Raw genomic sequence first — 20985 nt, 5'->3', positions numbered from 1 at the left:
TTTAATGAGCTCTGGTAATCCGCAGCAACATGCTGTGTCTGCCCTGCAGCATTCTAAAATAAATGCGATTAGAGGATTACCCCATGCATTTCTGCATTCATGGACTAATTTACAAACATCGCAGTATCTGTCCAGGAGGTCGGCTGCCACAGCAACTTTTAAAGATGTGAGCCAGCATTTTTTTATTAATCCCTGTTAAGCTGGAGTTTAAGGAAATCCTTTTAATTCCTCAGCATGGACATTTGAACCCAGTGGAGCAAAGCTCATGCTCCAGATGATCTTCTTACTCTCTACATGACTCTAGTAATTCTATAATATCATATAGGTTATCATACATATTCAATTAGTGATATAAATCAAATTGATATGTCTTTGATAGAACCTACAGTATGTACACTATCTTGCCAAAAGTATTTACTCACCCATCCAAATTATTGAATTCAGGTGTTCCAATCACTTCCATGGCCACAGGTGTATAAAACCGAGCACCTAGACATGCAGACTGCTTCTACAAACAGTTGTGAAAGAATGGGTCGCTCTCAGGAGCTCAGTGAATTCCAGTGTGGTATCATGATAGGATGCCACCTGTGCAACAAGTCCAGTTGTTAAATTTCCTCCCTAAATTTCCTCCAGTAGCTCCGTCAGTGTTTTACTTTTCAGCGTTTCTATTGTGTCTTTCTTTTATTCCTTATTTTGTGTCACGTCTTTTTCTCACTTTTTCCATCATGAATACAACTTTTTCACAAGAGGGCGGCATTAAACATACTTATTCAAAGGAACAACTACTCTCCTTAAGGACGAGACGGAATGCTGGTATCGTCCACAACATACCGGAGGAGCTAAGACCCAGGTACCGCGGACGCAGAGCCGGCGCTAAGCTAAAGGCTAAGCTAACGGAGAAGCGACGGAGGTACAAGCCAGCAACTCCATCAGTAGTGATGGGAAATGTAAACTCTCTACCTAACAAGACAGACGAGTTGGCAGCCCTGACAATGAACGACAGGACCTTTAGAGAGTGCAGTTTAATGTGCTTTACAGAGACATGGCTAAACGGTGACATTCCAGCATTGAACTGTTAGCGGTGAGTCTCAGACCGTATTACATGCCTAGAGAGTTCTCGCACGCCATTATTGTTTGTGTTTACGTTCCTCCGCGAGCACACGCTGAGACTGCGTGTGACGTCATCCACCTCACTATAGCGAGGTTACAAACACAACACCCGGACGCGTTTGTGATGATTTCTGGTGATTTCAATCATGCCACATTAGACTCTACTCTCCCGACTTTTCAACAGTTTGTAAATTGCCATACAAGGAAATACAGGACAATAGACTTACTGTATGCAAATGTCAAGGATGCGTACAGTGCCAACCCCTTGCCACCACTGGGGAAATCGGACCATAATCTTATTTTCCTTCAGCCTCAATACAAACCATGCATAAAAACTCAACCAATTACCACACGGACCTTCAGGAAGTGGTCAAATGAGGCTGAAGTGGCACTCAGGGACTGTTTCGAGTCCACAGATTGGAACGTGCTGTGAAAACACATGGTGAGGATATTGATGGGGCCACACACTGCATAACTGACTATCTGAATTTCTGTATGGACATTGCTGTTCCCTGCAAAACGGTGCGCTGTTTCCCCAATAACAAGCCCTGGATTACCAGAGACATCAAGGAGCTCCTCAATAAGAAAAAAAGGGCGTTCCGAGATGGCGATCGGGAAGAGCTAAAGCGGGTACAGGGAGAACTCAAGGTCCGCCTGAAGGAGGCAAAAGAATCATACAGAAGGAAGATAGAACAGAAACTGCAGGAGAACAACACGAGGGAGGTCTGGAACGGCATGAAAACCATCACTGGCTGCAAAAAGAAAGGAAGAAACTCAGCAGAGGGGGACGTGGTTAGAGCGAACCAGTTTAACCTTTTCTTTAATAGGTTTGATAGCCCTGCTGCAGTTAACCCCTCCAAACCCCCACCACCAGCCAGTAGTAGTAACGACTGCACAGTTACCACCTTGGACTCCCCATCATGCTCTACACCAGCCACTGATTTGGCACACCCCCCACCCATAACTACAGGTCAAGTCAGAGGTCAACTGAGGAGGCTTCGTCCCAGCAGGGCAGCGAGCCCAGACAGAGTGTGTCCGAAAATGCTGAAAGCATGTGCTGTTGAACTGAGGAAGGCACTCCAATACATCTTTAACCAAAGCCTGAGACTGGGGAAAGTTCCCACACTGTGGAAAACATCATATGTCGTCCCAGTCCCCAAGAAAGCACACCCCAGCGAGCCAAACGACTTCCGACCAGTCGCCCTGACGTCGCACATCATGAAGACGTTTGAGCGACTGCTACTCCACCACCTCAGACCGCAGGTTCATCACGCACTGGACCCACTGCAGTTCGCCTACAGAGAGAAGGTGGGGGTAGAGGATGCCATCCTCTATATGCTACATAGAGCCTACTCTCACCTCGACAAGGGAAGCGGAGCGGTGAGAATTATGTTCTTTGATTTTTCCAGTGCGTTCAACACAATCCAGCCTCTCCTATTGGGAGACAAGCTGGCGAAGATGGGGGTGGACTCATTCCTGGTGACCTGGATCGTGGACTACCTGACAGAGAGACCACAGTGTGTCAGGCTAAAGGACTGCTTTTCAGATATAGTAGTCAGTAGCACTGGGGCACCACAAGGGACTGTACTTTCCCCTGTCTTGTTTACCTTGTACACCTCCGACTTTAAGTACAACTCTGAGTCATGCCACATGCAGAAGTTCTCAGACGACACTGCAATTGTGGGGTGTATTGGGGCGGGGGGGGGGGGGGGCAGGAGGAGGAGTACAGGTGCCTGGTGGATAACTTTGTGTCATGGTGCACGTCAAACCATCTACAGCTGAACACCTCCAAAACTAAAGAGATGGTGGTGGACTTCCGGAGGCACAAGCCCCATCTTCGACCTATCACAACTGAGGGGGCTGACGTTGAGGTGGTCAGGACCTACAAATACCTGGGACTACAACTCAATGATAAACTGGACAGATAACACAGCCACTATTTACAAGAAAGGACAGAGCCGTCTCTACTTTTTGAGAAGGCTTGGGTCCTTCAAAATCTGTAAAAAACTCCTGCTGATGTTCTATCAGTCTGTGTTCTTTTCTATGCTGTGGTGTGTTGGGGAGGCAGCATGAAGAAGAGCGATGCCACACGACTGGACAGGCTGGTAAGGAAAGCTGGCTCTGTGATTGGCACAGAGCTTGACACTTTCATGCAGGTGGCTGAGCAAAGAACTCTAAAAAAACTCTTATCAATCATGGACAATACACAGCACCCTCTGAACAGCACCATCACCAGACAGAGGAGTGTATTCAGTGATAGACTGCTGTCTCTGTCCTGCTCTACAGACAGGCTGAGAAAGTCTTTTGTACCCCAAGCAGTCAGACTGTTTAACACCACACATAGACGGGGTCGTTAAACCGAATCAACGACTCAAACATTCATTTGTATTGCCACTTTACATATTCTGTACTTACATTCTTGTTTTCATACCTGTATGCATATATCGGTTATAATTTTATAATTAATAATTTATAATTTTATAATTTTATCTACATACATTGCTGCTATTATTATCTGTATTATTATCTGTATGTTACCACCACTATTCTCATCCATACCTATGTCTGACATATTTTATATCTGATACACAATCTCTATTCATATTCTATTTTATATACATATATATACCCATAAATTATACATTGTAGATATTTATAACTATAACAACATCCTTATCTCTATATTTATTCTTATATATCTGTATATATTGTTTATAAGAATAGATACACTGCTGCTTTTATCACATGTACCAGATGCACAATTTGCACATGCTGCACCTTATTTTACTTACTTACCTTATTTTGCATAGTGCGCAGAGGTCGCCAACTTTCTGCAGAGTCAATCGCTACAGACCTCCAAACTTCATGTGGCCTTCAGATTAGCTCAAGAACAGTGTGTAGAGAGCTTCATGGAATGGGTTTCCATGGCCGAGCAGCTGCATCCAAGCCTTACATTACCAAGAACAATGCAAAGTGTCAGATGCAGTGGTGTAAAGCACGCCGCCACTGGACTCTAGAGCAGTAGAGACGTGTTCTCCGGAGTGACGAATCACGCTTCTCTGTCTGGCAATCCGATGGACGAGTCTGGATTTGGCGGTTGCCAGGAGAACGCTACTTGTCTGACTGCATTGTGCCAAGTGTAAAGTTTGGTGGAGGGGGGATTATGGTGTGGGGTTGTTTTTCAGGAGTTGGGCTCGACCCCTTAGTTCCAGTGAAAGGAATTCTTAATGCTTCAGCATACCAAGAGATTTTGGACAATTTCATGCTCCCAACTTTGTGGGAACAGTTTGAGGATGCCCCTTCCTGTTCCAACATGACTGCGCACCAGTGCACAAAGCAAGGTCCATAAAGACATGGATGAGCGAGTTTGGTGTGGAAGAACTTGACTGGCCTGCACAGAGTCCTGACCTCAACCCAATAGAACACCTTTGGGATGAATTAGAGCGGAGACTGCGAGCCAGGCCTTCTCGTCCAACATCAGTGTCTGACTTCACAAATGCGCTTCTGGAAGAATGGTAAAAAATTCCCATAAACACACTCCTAAACCTGGTGGAAAGCTGTTATAGATGCAAAGGGTGGGCCGACATCATATTAAACCCTATGGATTAAGAATGGGACGTCACTCAAGTTCATATGCGTATGAAGGCAGACAAGCGAATACTTTTGGCAATATAGTGTACTTGTACTTTTACTCAAGTATGGCCTTCAGGTACTTTATACACCACTAAGTAGTAATTGATTATGTATTAATACTTCTAGTGTAAATTATCATTTTCTCTCACATAAGTTACAAATAAAACAAACAAAAACATCTGCAGCTTGCAACAAAGAAAGTGGCTAGAACAGGGACAGTGCAGAACTGAGAACTGGTTGTCACAATATGACAGGCTGCACCGGCCATCTGCAACAGCCTGGCTCACAGAAAAAAAGGACAGATATGGAACCCTCAAAACCAACCACACCAACTGATGAACCATGCACATATTGTGGATTTACAGACATGGTCCGCTCCAGAAAAGTGACATCACGCCACCTCTGGTTAATCAGCTCTGCCAGAGCAGTTCTGTTATGAGGCCCAAAACACAGCAACATTGGGTGAATTCCCAGGAAGAGATTGTGCTGGCATCGCAAGCCAGCAGAAAACTAAACAGCCCAGTGTAATGGCTTTAAAGAATTTTGTTTGAGAAGTTTGCCAACAAAGGAGCTGGTGAGTCTAAGGGAGAAAGTGCAATATTTAGGAACATTTCCACCTACAGTGAATTAACGCTTATGAGGGGCAGAACATTGCCAATTAGGAGAAACTGATACTTAAACATCTGTGCCTTTGTGCCCTCTCTGCCAGCCAAAATGCAAATGTGTAGAAAAGGAATAACATCTAAATGATACTTTCCTTTATGCAAACCCAAATAAGAAAAAGTTGGGACAGCATGGAAAATGCAAATAATATAAAACAGAGTTTCTTACATTAACTTTGACTTTTATTTTAATGCAGGCCAGTCCAGTACCCGTACCCTCTTCTTCCGCAGCCATGTCTTTGTAATGTGTGCAGCATGTGGTTTTGCATTGTCTTGTTGAAAAATGCATGGATGTCCCTGGAAAAGATGACGTCTTGAAGGCAGCATATGTTGCTCTAAGATCTCAATGTACTTTTCTGCATTAATGCTGCCATCACAGAAGTGTTAATGACCTTTGCCAAGGTCACTGACACAGCCCTTTACCATGACAGACCCTGGCTTTTGGAGCTGTTGCTGATAACAGTCTGGATGGTCCTTTTTCGTCTTTGGTCCGGAGCACATGACGTCTAGTTTTTCCCAAAAAAACCTGGAATGCTGATTCATCTGACCACAATACACGTTTCCACTGTGTGATGGTCCATCCTAGATGTCTCCGAGCCCAGAGAAGTCAACGCCGCTTCTGGACATGGTTAACATAAGGCTTCTTTTTTGCACAATAAAGGTTTAAGTGGCATTTGTGCATGTAACTCTGTATTGTAGTGCTTGACAAAGGTTTACCAAAGTAATCCCTCACCCATGTGGTTATATCAGTTATTGTTGAGTGGCGGTTCTTGATGCAGTGTCATCTAAGGGATCGAAGATCACGGACGTTCAGCTCAAGCTTACACCCTTGGCCTTCACGCACCGAAATTCATCCTGATTACTTGAATCCTTTAATGGTATTTTGCACTGTAGAGGGAGAAATATGCAAATCGCTTCCAATCTTTCTTTGAGGTACATTGTTTTTAAACATTTCAATCATTTTCTCACACATTTGTTGAAAAACTGGAGATCCTCTGATCATCTTTGCTCATCAAAGACTCAGCCTTTCCTGGATGCTGCTTTTGTACCAAACCATGATTACAATCACCTGTTGACATCACCTGTGTGGAATCACATTATTATTTAGTTTTTTCACCTCATTACTAGACTTATTTTGCCCCCGTCCCAACTTTTTTTGGAATGTGTTGCAGGCCTGAAATGCAGGAATGGATGTTTGTTAATAAATGAAATAAAGTTGAGCAGACAAAACATAAAATATATCAGGTTCAAACTGTCTGCAATCAAATAAAAGTCAAAGTAAATGTAAGGACCACTGCATTTTTATTTTATTGGCATTGGCTATGACACCCGGGCGAATATGTAAATCTTGGGGTTATTACGTTTTATAGCAGCATGTTTTAGAAATGTTGTTGGTTGGACATTCAAGAAGTCTTTCACATCAATATAGCATCTATTGGTAAATAGTGAAAACAATAGTGAAGCATTGAATGTCTTGAGTTAAAAGTACTGAATTATTTAATTTAATTACTCATGATCCAGATAAAATCTCCTGTGTAAATGTCAAAGTTAATAATGAGCCCATAATAATAGACTGGCACAGACAGAGGAAACATTAGCATTAGTGCTTTATTATAAGCACCACAGAAGGTGTTGTTGCTTTTGTTAAGCAAAGATTATAATGAGGTAATGATCATAATTTTGACTTTGCAAATTTCAGGTGACTCACTGTCCATTTTATTAGCTCCACTTGCCATTTAGGAGCACTTTAGTTCTACAATTACTGACTGTAGTCCATCTGTTTCTCTGCATGCTTTGTTAGCCCCCTTTCATGCTGTTCTTCAGTGGTCAGGACATTCTGGGTGGTGGATCATTCTCAGCACTGCAGTGACACTGACATTGTGGTGGTGTGTTAGTGTGTGTTGTGCTGGTATGAGTGGATAAGGATTTGTTAAACACCTTACTGTCACTGCTGGACTGAGAATAGTCCACCAACCAAAAATATATCCAGCCAACAGTACCCTGTGGGCAGCGTCCTGTGACCACTGATGAAGGTCTAGAAAATGACCAACTCAAACAGCAGCAATAGATGAGCGATCGTCTCTTACTTTACATCTACAAGGTGGACCAAACAGAAAAAAGTGTCTAATAGAGTCGACACGGTATTTAAAAACTCCAGCAGCGCTGCTGTGTCTGATCCATTTATACCAGCACAACACACACTAACACACCACCACCACGTTATTGTCACTGCAGTGCTGAGAATGATCCACTATCCAAATAATACCTGGTCTGTGGGGGTCCTGACCATTGAAGAACAGGGTGAAAGCAGGCTAAAAAGGTATGCAGAGAAACAGATGGACTACAGTCAGTAATTGTAGAACTACAAAGTGCTTCTATATGGTAAGTGGAGCTGATAAAACGGACAGTGAGTGCAAAAACAAGGAGGTGGTTTTAATGTTATGGCTGATCGGTGTATAAGTAAGGGCAACCTTTGACTTAATTTATCTGCCCCACAGCTCTTCCAAATGAAACGAATTAGCTGTGAAGTCTGGGTAGTCCCGTTGGCCTGTGGCAAAAATGTAATTTCCGTTTTCTTCCAAAACATCCTAAAATAGGGATTTATCTGGCCATAGCACACATTTCCACTGGCTTTTGGTCCATCTCTGATTAGCTTGGACCCAGAGAACTTGACAGTGTTGTGTAATAGAGTTGTGGTTTGCATTTCTTGATGCAACAATAGGCTGTGTTAAGTAACAACGTTTTTCTGAAATACTCATGAGCTCATGTGGCTATATTTATCACAGCAGCATAACGGTTTCTAATGTAATGCCTTCTGAGGGCAACAACTTCGCTGTTATTGATTTGGTTATGGTAAAGTTATCCCAGAAATACTAATTAGTCATTAAGGCTGGTTATGTCTGGACCTGTCTTAAATGTTAATAGGGGGTCATTTGAGAGGATGAGGTAATTGCTCAGTGTTGTTTGGGAGTAAACATCATCATTTTGAGTTTCTGGGGACTAAGGACCATTGACTGTCCCTCTGAATCTTGTCACCTGCATGTTGACTGTGCCACTCAGCGCTTTAGTGACCTTTAGCTCATGATGCTCCTGGTATGACACAGAAAATAAAGCTACAAAGCACTGTCAACTGCATTACATTCATTCAATTCTTTATTATTTTGTTTTCCTTTTTTTTTGTCTCTATTGATTTTACTGGAATGATGTTTTCTGATTATATGGAGACTATTTTGGCTTTAATTAATAAATTATTATTAATACTTAATTTAAATAATTAGGTATAAATATAAAAATATAATAAGATTTTTTATATATATATATATATATATATATATATATATATATATATATACAGTGTATCACAAAAGTGAGTACACCCCTCACATTTCTGCAGATATTTAAGTATATCTTTTCATGGGACAACACTGACAAAATGATACTTTGACACAATGAAAAGTAGTCTGTGTGCAGCTTATATAACAGTGTAAATTTATTCTTTCCTCAAAATAACTCAATATACAGCCATTAATGTCTAAACCACCGGCAACAAAAGTGAGTACACCCCTTAGTGAAAGTTCCTGAAGTGTCAATATTTTGTGTGGCCACCATTATTTCCCAGAACTGCCTTAACTCTCCTGGGCATGGAGTTTACCAGAGCTTCACAGGTTGCCACTGGAATGCTTTTCCACTCCTCCATGACGACATCACGGAGCTGGCGGATATTCGAGACTTTGCTCTCCTCCACCTTCCGCTTGAGGATGCCCCAAAGATGTTCTATTGGGTTTAGGTCTGGAGACATGCTTGGCCAGTCCATCACCTTTACCCTCAGCCTCTTCAATAAAGCAGTGGTTGTCTTAGAGGTGTGTTTGGGGTCATTATCATGCTGGAACACTGCCCTGCGACCCAGTTTCCGGCGGGAGGGGATCATGCTCTGCTTCAGTATTTCACAGTACATATTGTTCATGTGTCCCTCAATGAAATGTAACTCCCCAACACCTGCTGCACTCATGCAGCCCCAGACCATGGCATTCCCACCACCATGCTTGACTGTAGGCATGACACACTTATCTTTGTACTCCTCACCTGATTGCCGCCACACATGCTTGAGACCATCTGAACCAAACAAATTAATCTTGGTCTCATCAAACCATAGGACATGGTTCCAGTAATCCATGTCCTTTGTTGACATGTCTTCAGCAAACTGTTTGCGGGCTTTCTTGTGTAGAGACTTCAGAAGAGGCTTCCTTCTGGGGTGACAGCCATGCAGACCAATTTGATGTAGTGTGCGGCGTATGGTCTGAGCACTGACAGGCTGACCCCCCACCTTTTCAATCTCTGCAGCAATGCTGACAGCACTCCTGCGCCTATCTTTCAAAGACAGCAGTTGGATGTGACGCTGAGCACGTGCACTCAGCTTCTTTGGACGACCAACGCGAGTCTGTTCTGAGTGGACCCTGCTCTTTTAAAACGCTGGATGATTTTGGCCACTGTGCTGCAGCTCAGTTTCAGGGTGTTGGCAATCTTCTTGTAGCCTTGGCCATCTTCATGTAGCACAACAATTCGTCTTTTAAGATCCTCAGAGAGTTCTTTGCCATGAGGTGCCATGTTGGAACTTTCAGTGACCAGTATGAGAGAGTGTGAGAGCTGTACTACTAAATTGAACACACCTGCTCCCTATGCACACCTGAGACCTAGTAAGACTAACAAATCACATGACATTTTGGAGGGAAAATGACAAGCAGTGCTCAATTTGGACATTTAGGGGTGTAGTCTCTTAGGGGTGTACTCACTTTTGTTGCCGGTGGTTTAGACATTAATGGCTGTATATTGAGTTATTTTGAGGGAAGAATAAATTTACACTGTTATATAAGCTGCACACAGACTACTTTTCATTGTGTCAAAGTGTCATTTTGTCAGTGTTGTCCCATGAAAAGATATACTTAAATATCTGCAGAAATGTGAGGGGTGTACTCACTTTTGTGATACACTGTATATATATATATATATATATATATATATATATATATATACACACAGTATATATACATACACTCACTGTCAATTTTATCAGCTCCACTTACCATATAGAAGCACTTTGCAGTTCTACAATTACTGACTGTAGTCCATTTATTTCTCTACATACTTTTTTGTTGAGCCTGTTTTCACCCTGTTTTCAATGATCAGGACCTCCTCAGAGCAGATATTATTTAGGTGGTGGATCATTCTCAGCACTGCAGTGACACTGACATGGTGGTGGTGTGTTAGTGTGTGTTGTGCTTGTATAAGTGGATCAGACACAGCAGCGCTGCTGGAGTTTTTAAATACTGTGTCCACTCACTGTCCACTCTATTACACACTTCTACCTAGTTAGTTCACCTTGTAGGTGTAAAGTCAGTGGTGAAATAGGTTAATCACCTATTGCAGCTGTTTGTGTTGGTCATCTTCTAGACCTTCGTCAGTGGTCACAGGACACTGCCCACGGGGCGCTGTTGGCTGGATATATTTTTGGTTGGTGGACTATTCTCAGTCCACCCAAATAATACCTGCTCTGTAGTGGTACTGCAAGAGTCCTGACCACCGAAGAACAGCATGAAAGGGGGCTAATTGTAGAACTAGAAAGTGCTTCTAGATGAGCTACTGTAGCTGAAATTGCTAAGGAAGTTGATGCTGGTTCTAACAGAAAGGTGTCAGAATACACAGTGCATCACAGTTGCAGGGTTGTTTTGGCAGCAAAAGGGGGACCAACACAATATTAGGAATGTGGTCATAATGTTATGCCTGATGGTGTATATTTATACTACTTACTATTAAATATATACTACTACTACTAATACTAATAATAATAATTACAGTGCTTAGTGCTTTAACTGCATACATCATGAAGTAAGCAGTTGGGATGCAGCCAAATTGCCTTTTTTACAGGCATTTTTTATTGATTGCTTTTAAAATTCTATTGCAATGCATACTGTCTGTTGTACGGTTGGTGCCACTGTCACCTCACAGCAAAAAGGTCCTGGGTTCAACTCCCTGGTGGACTGGTCCGGGTTCTTTCTCTGTGGAGTTTTCATGTTCTCCCCGTGTTTGTGTGGGTTTCCTCCCGGGACTCTGGTTTTCAAGTCAAGTCAAATTTATTTATATAGCGCTTTTTACAATGAACATTGTCTCAAAGCAACTTTACAGATTTCAGGACCTACAGACCAAAACCCCTGTTGAGCAAGCCGAGGGCAACAGTGGCAAGGAAAAACTCCCAGAAAACTCCCAAAAAAAGCAGGGACCCCTATCCTTGTTGGGTGGCCTGGAGGATCATTTGAATAAATAGGATTTACACATCATACATACACAAAATTTAATTAAACTAAAAGTTTTAACTAGCAAAAAAATAATTGGATTTTTTCATTATCTGTCTGTGATAAAGTCCATAGTGAGTTCTTGACAATTTTTGGTGCAAACAAGCCAGGTTTCTGTTGTCACACAGTTGTGACTACAACTCCTAGAATGCAGTGGAAGTTCGCTTGGAACTGTTGCCATGCTCAGGGAACCGAGTGGACACATATGAGCGACCCCTCTCTCCAGAGTTCTAATGAACACACATGTTCGTCATTAGCAATTAGAAATTTTATTTAAGTTCTCACAAGCTGTTAGCAGATTGCGAAGTATTGTTGTTTCGTACTAAGTGGTTTCTAGTTATGTGAGTCTTTTCGTGTGTGGCTTGTTACATCGGTTTATTTGGAATTCGGCTTTTGATCCATGTTTACGGTTTAGACTACTTTTGCCTCGTGTTTCGGAATTGTTTTTTCGATTGTGTAACTCCTGCTTTTGTTTATTATTAAAGAATGTTGATCCTTTCCCTGTGAGCGTCTAAACAGTTTATGGGTGATTCTTCAACTGCGGGCTCTTTTGACCATCTTAACTTTTGAAAAATTAAATTAGGAATAATTTGGTTTTAATTATGTCAAGATAATGCTAGAGCAAAGACTTAGAATTTTAATATTTCATATTTATTTGCGAAGTGGCATAGCAAAATGTCATTATGTGTTGGTAATGATGTGTTGCGGTAATGACCATTTTTACTTTTTTTAAGATAAAAACTAGATAGGCCATGGATTTGCTAAAGCTAGTCAACAGCTAGTACAAGATGTACTTTAAATACATATAGATAATGTGTCAATTTCTTTTTTTTTTGGTAAACTACTGCCATACTGATGTAAATGGTAATGACGCTGAATAAATATACTCTATGATCAGGGGGAATACATGATTAAATTACTCACATTTCCAGATATTAAAATGTTAATCTTCTCTCATGGCTGGCATGTGCTTCCTTGCAAGTCTTTGTTTCTATGGTTACAACATAAACAAGTGTTACCTTCAAATGATTCCCTACAGAAACCATACACTGTTGCGGTAATGACGATAATGCTGGGGACAGTAATATATTGCTCAAAAATATGCATAGGTTGTACAAATATGAAAAAAAAAATTACAATTTGTTTCTTTTTAAGTTATTATAAAACTCATATTGTGATTTTTATAATGAATTGATCACTTTTTAGCATTTTATTAGAGCAGATAATTTTTAAAGTCTGGGTTGGGGACAAGGCCAAAGTAGCAAAATATTGATGTTTAAATCATCATAAAAAATGAAAATCATAATTATTTTGGTATGTAATTTTTTTTAGTGATGCAATGAATGATCTTTTTAATACCTAAAATATTTGTTTTGTAATAAAGTATTTTTAACACAAATTTATAACTTATAAGAATCACCCTTATACTGAGCCTGACACCCTTCACATCTAGCAGGAGCAGTATTGTTGGCATTGCAGTCTTTAACCTCGGGGTAAAACAACAGAAGATGTAGTTAAAATGTGAAATCATTAGGAGTAAAATGTCAGTTTTGCAGAGAGTAGCTTTAGACTCTGAGTTTTCTCCCACAGTCCAAAGTAATTGGCCAAAATTGTGTGATGGTCTTTGACAATGAATGTGTAACTTGCATCTACCTGTCCTTTTAGTAATGTAACCAAAGTGTAAAATAAGTGTAAAATAAACAAGCATGGCACATATAAAAGACAAACACTATTTGCCTTCACAGACAGGTTGTTTAAGGCTCATTTATTTAGTGTTGCTGTAGTAGAATGTGGTTCTGCAAAGATAATTTAACACGAGTATTTGATTTCAGGCATATAAAATGCCACACTGCTGCAGCTCTGTTTTCATATTACACCAAAAACAATAAAGAAGCAATGAGCTGTTATATGGCAGCTTTGCTTGTTGTATCACTAAAAAAGAATAATATATTCTAAATAAAATAATTTTGACTTTGATCAATGTTGTTTTGTGATTTGATTGATTTAATTTCACTCTGTATCTGGATATTAGTTTCTATGTAATCAAATTTCATTCTTGCATTTACACCTGGGGCATTTTCAAATATTACATATTTGAATGTTTGTATGCATATATTTGTTATTAAATTCCTCTATTATTATTAGATATTTGTTATTAAAATTATTACATTATTTGATTTTACAAACCCAATTTCCAGAAAAGTAAAAAAGCAAAAAAAAACATTTAATTAATATGAAAATAAGGAAAAAATGAAAAGTTTCCAGTATTTATTTATCTATTTATTTATTTAAAGGCCTAAGTATTGAAGATAGATATGTTATAACAAAAAAACTGAACAATTCATAACTCATATGTAACAGACATTATACTGTACATTTATACATGCCAGAAATAGGCAAAAGAAAAACAAGCACAAAGTGTGACCAATTTATAAGCAAGCAAATTTCGCTGTTAGAAGAGTTTGCAAGTGTGTTTCACAATCATCTTGATCTGCAGTGCAGTGATGAGCAGTAGAAAGATTGCTCTTAGATTCCAGATGTTGCCTTATTTACATGTCTAGGCTAAAAGTGCTGGTGAGGATTAAATAAGCATTTATTCAAAATTGTGTAGTGCGAATCAAATTTCATTTGATAAGTTTGTTTAGGTATTGTTTTAGCTAATTAGCTATGAACTGACTTCAGCTGCTCAGGATGCTCTTGATAAGTTCCTTTGTATGACCCCAAATCAGAAAAATTTGGGACAGTATGGACAATTCAAATAATATAAAAACACAGTGCTTCTTACATTTACTTTGACTTTTATTTGATTGCAGACAGGATGAACCTGAGATATTTCATGTTTTATCTGGTCAACTTTATTTCATTTATTAATAAACATCCAGTCCTCCATTTCAGACCTGCAACACATTTCAAAAAAAGTTGGGACAGTAAAGCATTTACCACTTTGTAATATTGCCATTCCTTTTCACCACACTTAAAAGACGTTTTGGCACCGAGGATACCAGGTGATTTAGTGTTTCAGCTTTTATTTTGTCTCATTCTTTCTGCAAACACGTCTTAAGATGTGCAACAGTACAGGGACGTCATTGTCGCATTTTTCATTTTAAAATTCTCCACACATTCTCTATTGGGGACAGGTCAGGACTGCAGGCAGGCCAGTCCAGTACCAGTATCCTCTTCTTCCACAGCCATGCCCATGGCATCCTTTTTTTTTTTTCCAAAAAAGACCTGGAATGCTGATTCATCTGACTACAATACACGTTTGAACTGTGTGATGGTCCATCCTAGATGCCTCCAAGCCCTGAGAAGTCGACGTCGCTTCTGGACATGGTTAACATAAGGCTTCCTTTTGCACAGTAAAGTTTTAAGTGGCAGTTGTGCATGTAACTCCGTATTGTAGTGCTTAACAAAGGTTTGCCCTTGTCTATATGGTTTCATCAGCTATTGTTGAGTGGCGGTTCTTGCTGCCGTCTGAGGGATCAAAGATCACGAGCGTTCATCTTAAGCTTGCGCCCTTGGCCCATACATACTGAAATTTCTCCTGAAACCTTGAATCGTTTAATGATATTATGCACTGTAGAGGGAGAAATATATAAACCCCTTCCTTCCCTTTGAGGTACATTGTTTTTAACCATTTCAATCATTTTCTCACACATTTGTGGACAAACTGGAGATCCTCTGATCATCTTTGTTCTTCAAAGACTCAGCCTTTCCTGGATGCTGCTTTTGTAGCAAACCATGATTACAATCACCTGTTGACATCACCTGTTTAAAATCACATCATTTAGGTTTTGCACCTCATTACTAGCCCTAAATTGCCTCGTCCCAACTTTTTTTGGAATGTGTTGCTGTGTATATTAACAAATGAAATGAAGTTGAGCAGATAAAGCATGAAATATCTCAGGTTCATCCTGTCTGCAATCAAATAAAAGTCAAAGTAAATGTAAGGAACACTGTGTTTTTATTATTTGCATTTTCCATACTGTCCCAACTTTTTCTGATTTGAGGTTGTAGAACTAACCCAGAAATGTTCTTAAAAAAGCTAAATATGAAATATAAAAAGAAATATGTACCTGCTTTAATTAAAATAAATCAATACAATTTTGCTGGAATATGATGCTTCTGGATGCCACTTCTTTGCTTTGGGCTGTTTATGTGAATGTCTTAAAATTAAAATCATTCTTTTGTTTGGTTATTTAGCATGCAGGGTAATTACATGTTTTGAATTGCAAATGTAATCTGTGTTATTATTGTATAAGATTGCAAATGCAAGATTACAACTAAAATATATTGTTAGCTGCCATTGTGTAAAGATTTGATTTTGTTGTTAGTGGTTTATTATAGTAAGTCTAAGTTTAAGCTGAAAATCTGTAGTGGCATAGTCTATATAGTTCTTCTGGATGCTGCTCTGAGAGATTAATTTTCAATACAGTTAAACTGTTGTGGAGTGTATACCAGGTAAATGAAGCTTATTTTGCCACTGAAACATGTGCATTGTTTCTATACTCACTGTCCATTTTATCAGCTCCACTTACCATATAGGAGCACTTTGTAGTTCTACAATTACTGACTGTAGTCCAACTGTTTCTCTGCATATTTTGTTAGCCCCCTTTCATGCTGTTCTTTCTGTCAGGACTCTCCCAGGACCACTACAGAGCAGTGGTGGTGGATCATTCTCAGCACTGCAGTGACACTGACATGGTGGTGGTGTGTTAGTGTGTGTTGTGCTGGTATGAGTGGATCAGACACAGCAGTTTGTAAATACCGTGTCCACTCACTGTCCACTCTGTTAGACACTCCTACCTAGTTGGCCCACCTTGTAGATGTAAAGTCAGAGACGATCGCTCATCTATTGCTGCTGTTTGAATTGGTCATCTTCTAGACCTTTTCATCAGTGGTCACAGGACGCTGTCCACGGGGCGCTGTTGGCTGGATATTTTTGGTTGGTGGACTATTCTCAGTCCAGCAGTGACATTGAGTTGTTTAAAAACTCCAGCAGCGCTGCTGTGTCTGATCCACTCATACCAGCACAACACACACTAACACACCACCACCATGTCAGTGTCACTGCAGTGCTTAGAATGATCCACCACCTAAATAATACCTGCTCTCTGCTGGTCCTGTGGGGGTCCTGACCATTGAAGAACAGGCTAAAAATAGATGTAGAGAAACAGATGGACTACAGGCAGTAATTGTAGAACTGGTGAGTGGAGCTGATAAAATGGACAGTGAGTGTAAAAACAAGGAGGTGGTTTTAATGTTATGTCTGATCAGTCTAAATGATTTTCATAAGTGACACCTGTCTTGTGGAATCTTGGCCCATTCTTCTCTAAGACTAAGAAGGCAACCTATGGATATTTAAGAACTGATTCCTTAACCAAGCTTTGAATCTGAATGTTGGGTAATGAGTGTAGTATGACTGTGGTATCTTAAGAGTGTTCTGACTGAAATGTGTGTCCATGGATTAATAGTAAAGCATTAATCTCTGCAACCATGTATGTAAGAAGGTGCAGGTTAACTGACGTGTGGTGTGACTCTGGAGCCGATCTATCATGGTCAATTATGGAAAGGGACTGGGTGACAGATGGGATTACCCCATAGGCAAACATGCACACGCACACACACATACATACAATGGAGAAGTGTAGGACTTTACTTACACTCGTGTTGGCAATCATGTGAGGCAGCGTGATGAGTGACATGTTGCTACCATGATTGATAGGCATGCTAACAGAAAGCGAAATTGAAGATGAGGCGATGCAAAGAGCAGAGGCGTATGTCCCGAGCCATGATACACGGGAAAACAGACACAGCTCAAATGAGTGAAGATGATTAGCTCTCCTCTACATTGCTTGTGTCATTAGTGTGACTGCCTTGAGGCTGAACAGGGTAAAACATAAGGCCACTTTATTACCAAGGTACATACCTGTATCCAGGAGAGTATAGCACAGTTTAGTAGAACATCTAATGCAACTCATCAGCTAATTCAATGTTTAGTTTGTGTGTTTATTTGTTTATTAGGATTTTACCATCATGTTTTACACACTTTGGTTACATTAATCAGAAACAGTAGTTACTCGTTTATCAGTTCACAAGGTTATATCAAACACAGTCATGGACATTTTTGTATCTCCAATTCACCTCAATTGCATGTATATATATATATACAGTGGTATCTTGTAACTCAACGCCCCCTCAAAATCTTTTAAACTCAACGCCCTGTGCTGAGAAATTTGTACTCTTGAGCTCATGTTCAGTTTTTTTTTTTTAAAGTATTTATTTAATGTCAAATTAACAATGAACAGTCGCTTTGTGTGTGTGAATCTGCATTTGTGTGGAATAACCATCAGATTTACAAGTGTCCACATGTATCTGTGTTTAGCTGGATTTTCCTCACTGTTTCACTTTTAAACTTGTGTTACAGCTCGGGGTTTTGAGAAATTGTAAGAATCAGCTTTTTATTTTTTGTGTTTTTTTTAATTTTTATAATATTTGTGTTATTTTCAGTGTATAAGTGTCAAAAACAACCACATTATTTTACATTAGCCTAAAATATATGCAAGTACATGGGACCATGTATCAGGTTAACAGGTTTCCCATACATCCTTATAGGAAAAAATACCATGAAGTTCAATGCCTTTTAAATTCAAAACCAGTCCTAGAACCAACTGACGTTAAGTTTCAAGGTACCATATATACAGTACCAGTCAAAAGTTTGGACACACTTTCTCATTCCTGTGGTTTTTCTTGATTTTTTTTTTTAATTTTCAACATTGTAGATTAATACTGAAGACATCCAAACTATGAAGGAACACGTATGGAATTATGTAGTAGACAAAAAAGTGTTAAACAAACCAGAATATGTTTTATATTTTATATTCTTTAAAGTAGCCATCTTTTGCTTTCATGACAGCTTTGCACCCTTTTTGGCATTTTCTCAATCAGCTTCATGATGTAGCCACCTGGAATGGTTTGTGCCTTGTCTAGAGTTAATTTCTGGAATTTATTGCTTTTTTAATGTGTTTGAGACCATCAGTTGTGCTGTGCAGAGGTAGAGTTGGTCAAATATAAAACATATTCTGGTTTGTGGTAAACCGGCGACAGGGTCATGGGCGGCCAAGGCTCACTGATGCACGTGGGGAGCGAAGGCTGACCTGTGTGGACGAGCTACTGTAGCTTAAATTGCTGAAGACGTTTATGCTGGTTCTGATAGAAAGGTGTCAGAATACACAGTGCATTGCAGTTTGTTGCGTATGAGACAGCAAAAGGGGGACCAACACAATAGTAGGAAGGCGGTCATAATGTTATGCCTGATCGGTGTATATAAATTAAGATTTCTTTTCAAGATATCTTGTGAGGAATTTTGATATTAGCAATCTGCTGAGCATAAGTGCGTTATTCACTAAACGCACAGCGTATGATATTGCTGACAGCCCTTGATTATAGACCCAATTTCTGGAAAAGCTGTGACATTTTAAAGTTGTAAAATGCAACAAAACATACATCTGTTATTTGTCAATTCTTTTAAACCTTAACTGACAAAACGACAAAGACTTCAATGTTCATATTTTGTAATTATGAACTAATTTAAAATTTGATGCCTGCAGCACACTCAAAAACTTGGAACAGAGACATGTTTTGTTGAGGTCAGAACTCTGTGCAGGCCAGTCAAGTTCTTCCACACCAAACTCGCTCATCCATGTCTTTATGGACCCTGCTTTGTGCACTGGTGTGCAGTCATGTTGGAACAGGAAGGGGCCATCCCCAAACTGTTCCCACAAAGTTGGGAGCATGAAATTGTCCAAAATCTCTTGATATGCTGAAGCATTAAGAGTTCCTTTCACTGGAACTAAGGGGCCGAGCCCAACTCCTGAAAAACAACCCCACACCATAATCCCCCCTCCACCAAACTTTACACTTGGCACAATGTAGTCAGACAAGTACCGTTCTCCTGGCAGCCGCCAAACCCAGACTCGTCCATCAGATTGCCAGACGGAAAGGTGTGATTAGTCACTCCAGAGAACACATCTCCACTGCGTTCAGTTCAGTGGCGACGTGCTTTACACCACTGCATCCAACGCTTTGCATTGCGCTTGGTGATGTAAGGATTGGATGCAGCTGCTCGGCCATGAAAACCCATTCCATGAAGCTCTCTACACCCTGTTCTTGAGCTAATCTAAAGGCCACGTGAAGTTTGGAGATCTGTAGTGATTGACTCTGCAGAAAGTTGGCGACCTCTGCGCACTATGCGCCTCAGCATCCGCTGACCCCACTCTGTCATTTTACGTGGCCTACCACTTAGCGGCCGAGTTGCTGTCGTTCCCAATCACTTCCACTTTGTTATAATACCACTGACAGTCAACTGTGGAATTTCACAACTGGACTTGTTGCACAGGTGGCATCCTATCACAGTACCACGCTGGAATTCACTGAGCTCCTGAGAGCGGCCCATTCTTTCACAAATGTTTGTAGAAGTAGTCTGCATGCCTAGGTGCTTGGTTTTATACACCTGTGGCCATGGAAGTGATTGGAACACCTGAATTCAATGATTTGGATGGGTGAGTGAATACTTTTGGCAATATAGTGTGGCTAATAGACTAACATGAGGACTGGCAAATGACTGGACAACAAATAAAATCCAAAGTTTCTTAGAAATAAAATATGATTTGTTTACATTTTAGAGCTTAGGTAGTATTAATATATCCAGTCAATATTATTTTAAATAGTAATAATAATACTTGTTTTTACTGCAGTGACTCCAATTCACTAGTTTCATAATGTATACGACTTGGACTACATTTAAGACAGGCCTCAAGGCTGTTTTCCAAACAGTATAGAGCTTCATTGCTCAAATTGCTACCCTCATTGGCTCTGAATCACAATCTGATGCTGTGGATGCTCTTTTCTTCTTCTTTCACTGTTCATTTGCAGTCTCTATGTGCTCATGTTTTACAGGTCATCTGTTCTAATAGGGAGAAATGTGTTGCCCCGGGGTTCCTGTGTTGCACATTTTGCTTCTTTCCACTACCTTTTAAGGCAATGCTATTACAACCAGTAAAATGATAAAAAGGTTTTTAGACTTGTTTGCTTTATTCTTTACTCTTTACCTTAATGTACTTGTCCTATTTCCTGTGGCAGAATGGTGTTTATGGGTAGAAACAAAGCCACAGGGGCTTTCAACTTTTAAACTGAACAGGGTTAAGAGCCTCTTGCTCTATTTTACATTATGGGCC

This window comes from Trichomycterus rosablanca, chromosome 19, assembly GCF_030014385.1.
Source record: "Trichomycterus rosablanca isolate fTriRos1 chromosome 19, fTriRos1.hap1, whole genome shotgun sequence".
Classification (NCBI taxonomy): domain Eukaryota; kingdom Metazoa; phylum Chordata; class Actinopteri; order Siluriformes; family Trichomycteridae; genus Trichomycterus; species Trichomycterus rosablanca.
The sequence above is the reverse complement of the archived record's forward strand: the minus strand, read 5'-3'. Positions refer to the sequence as shown.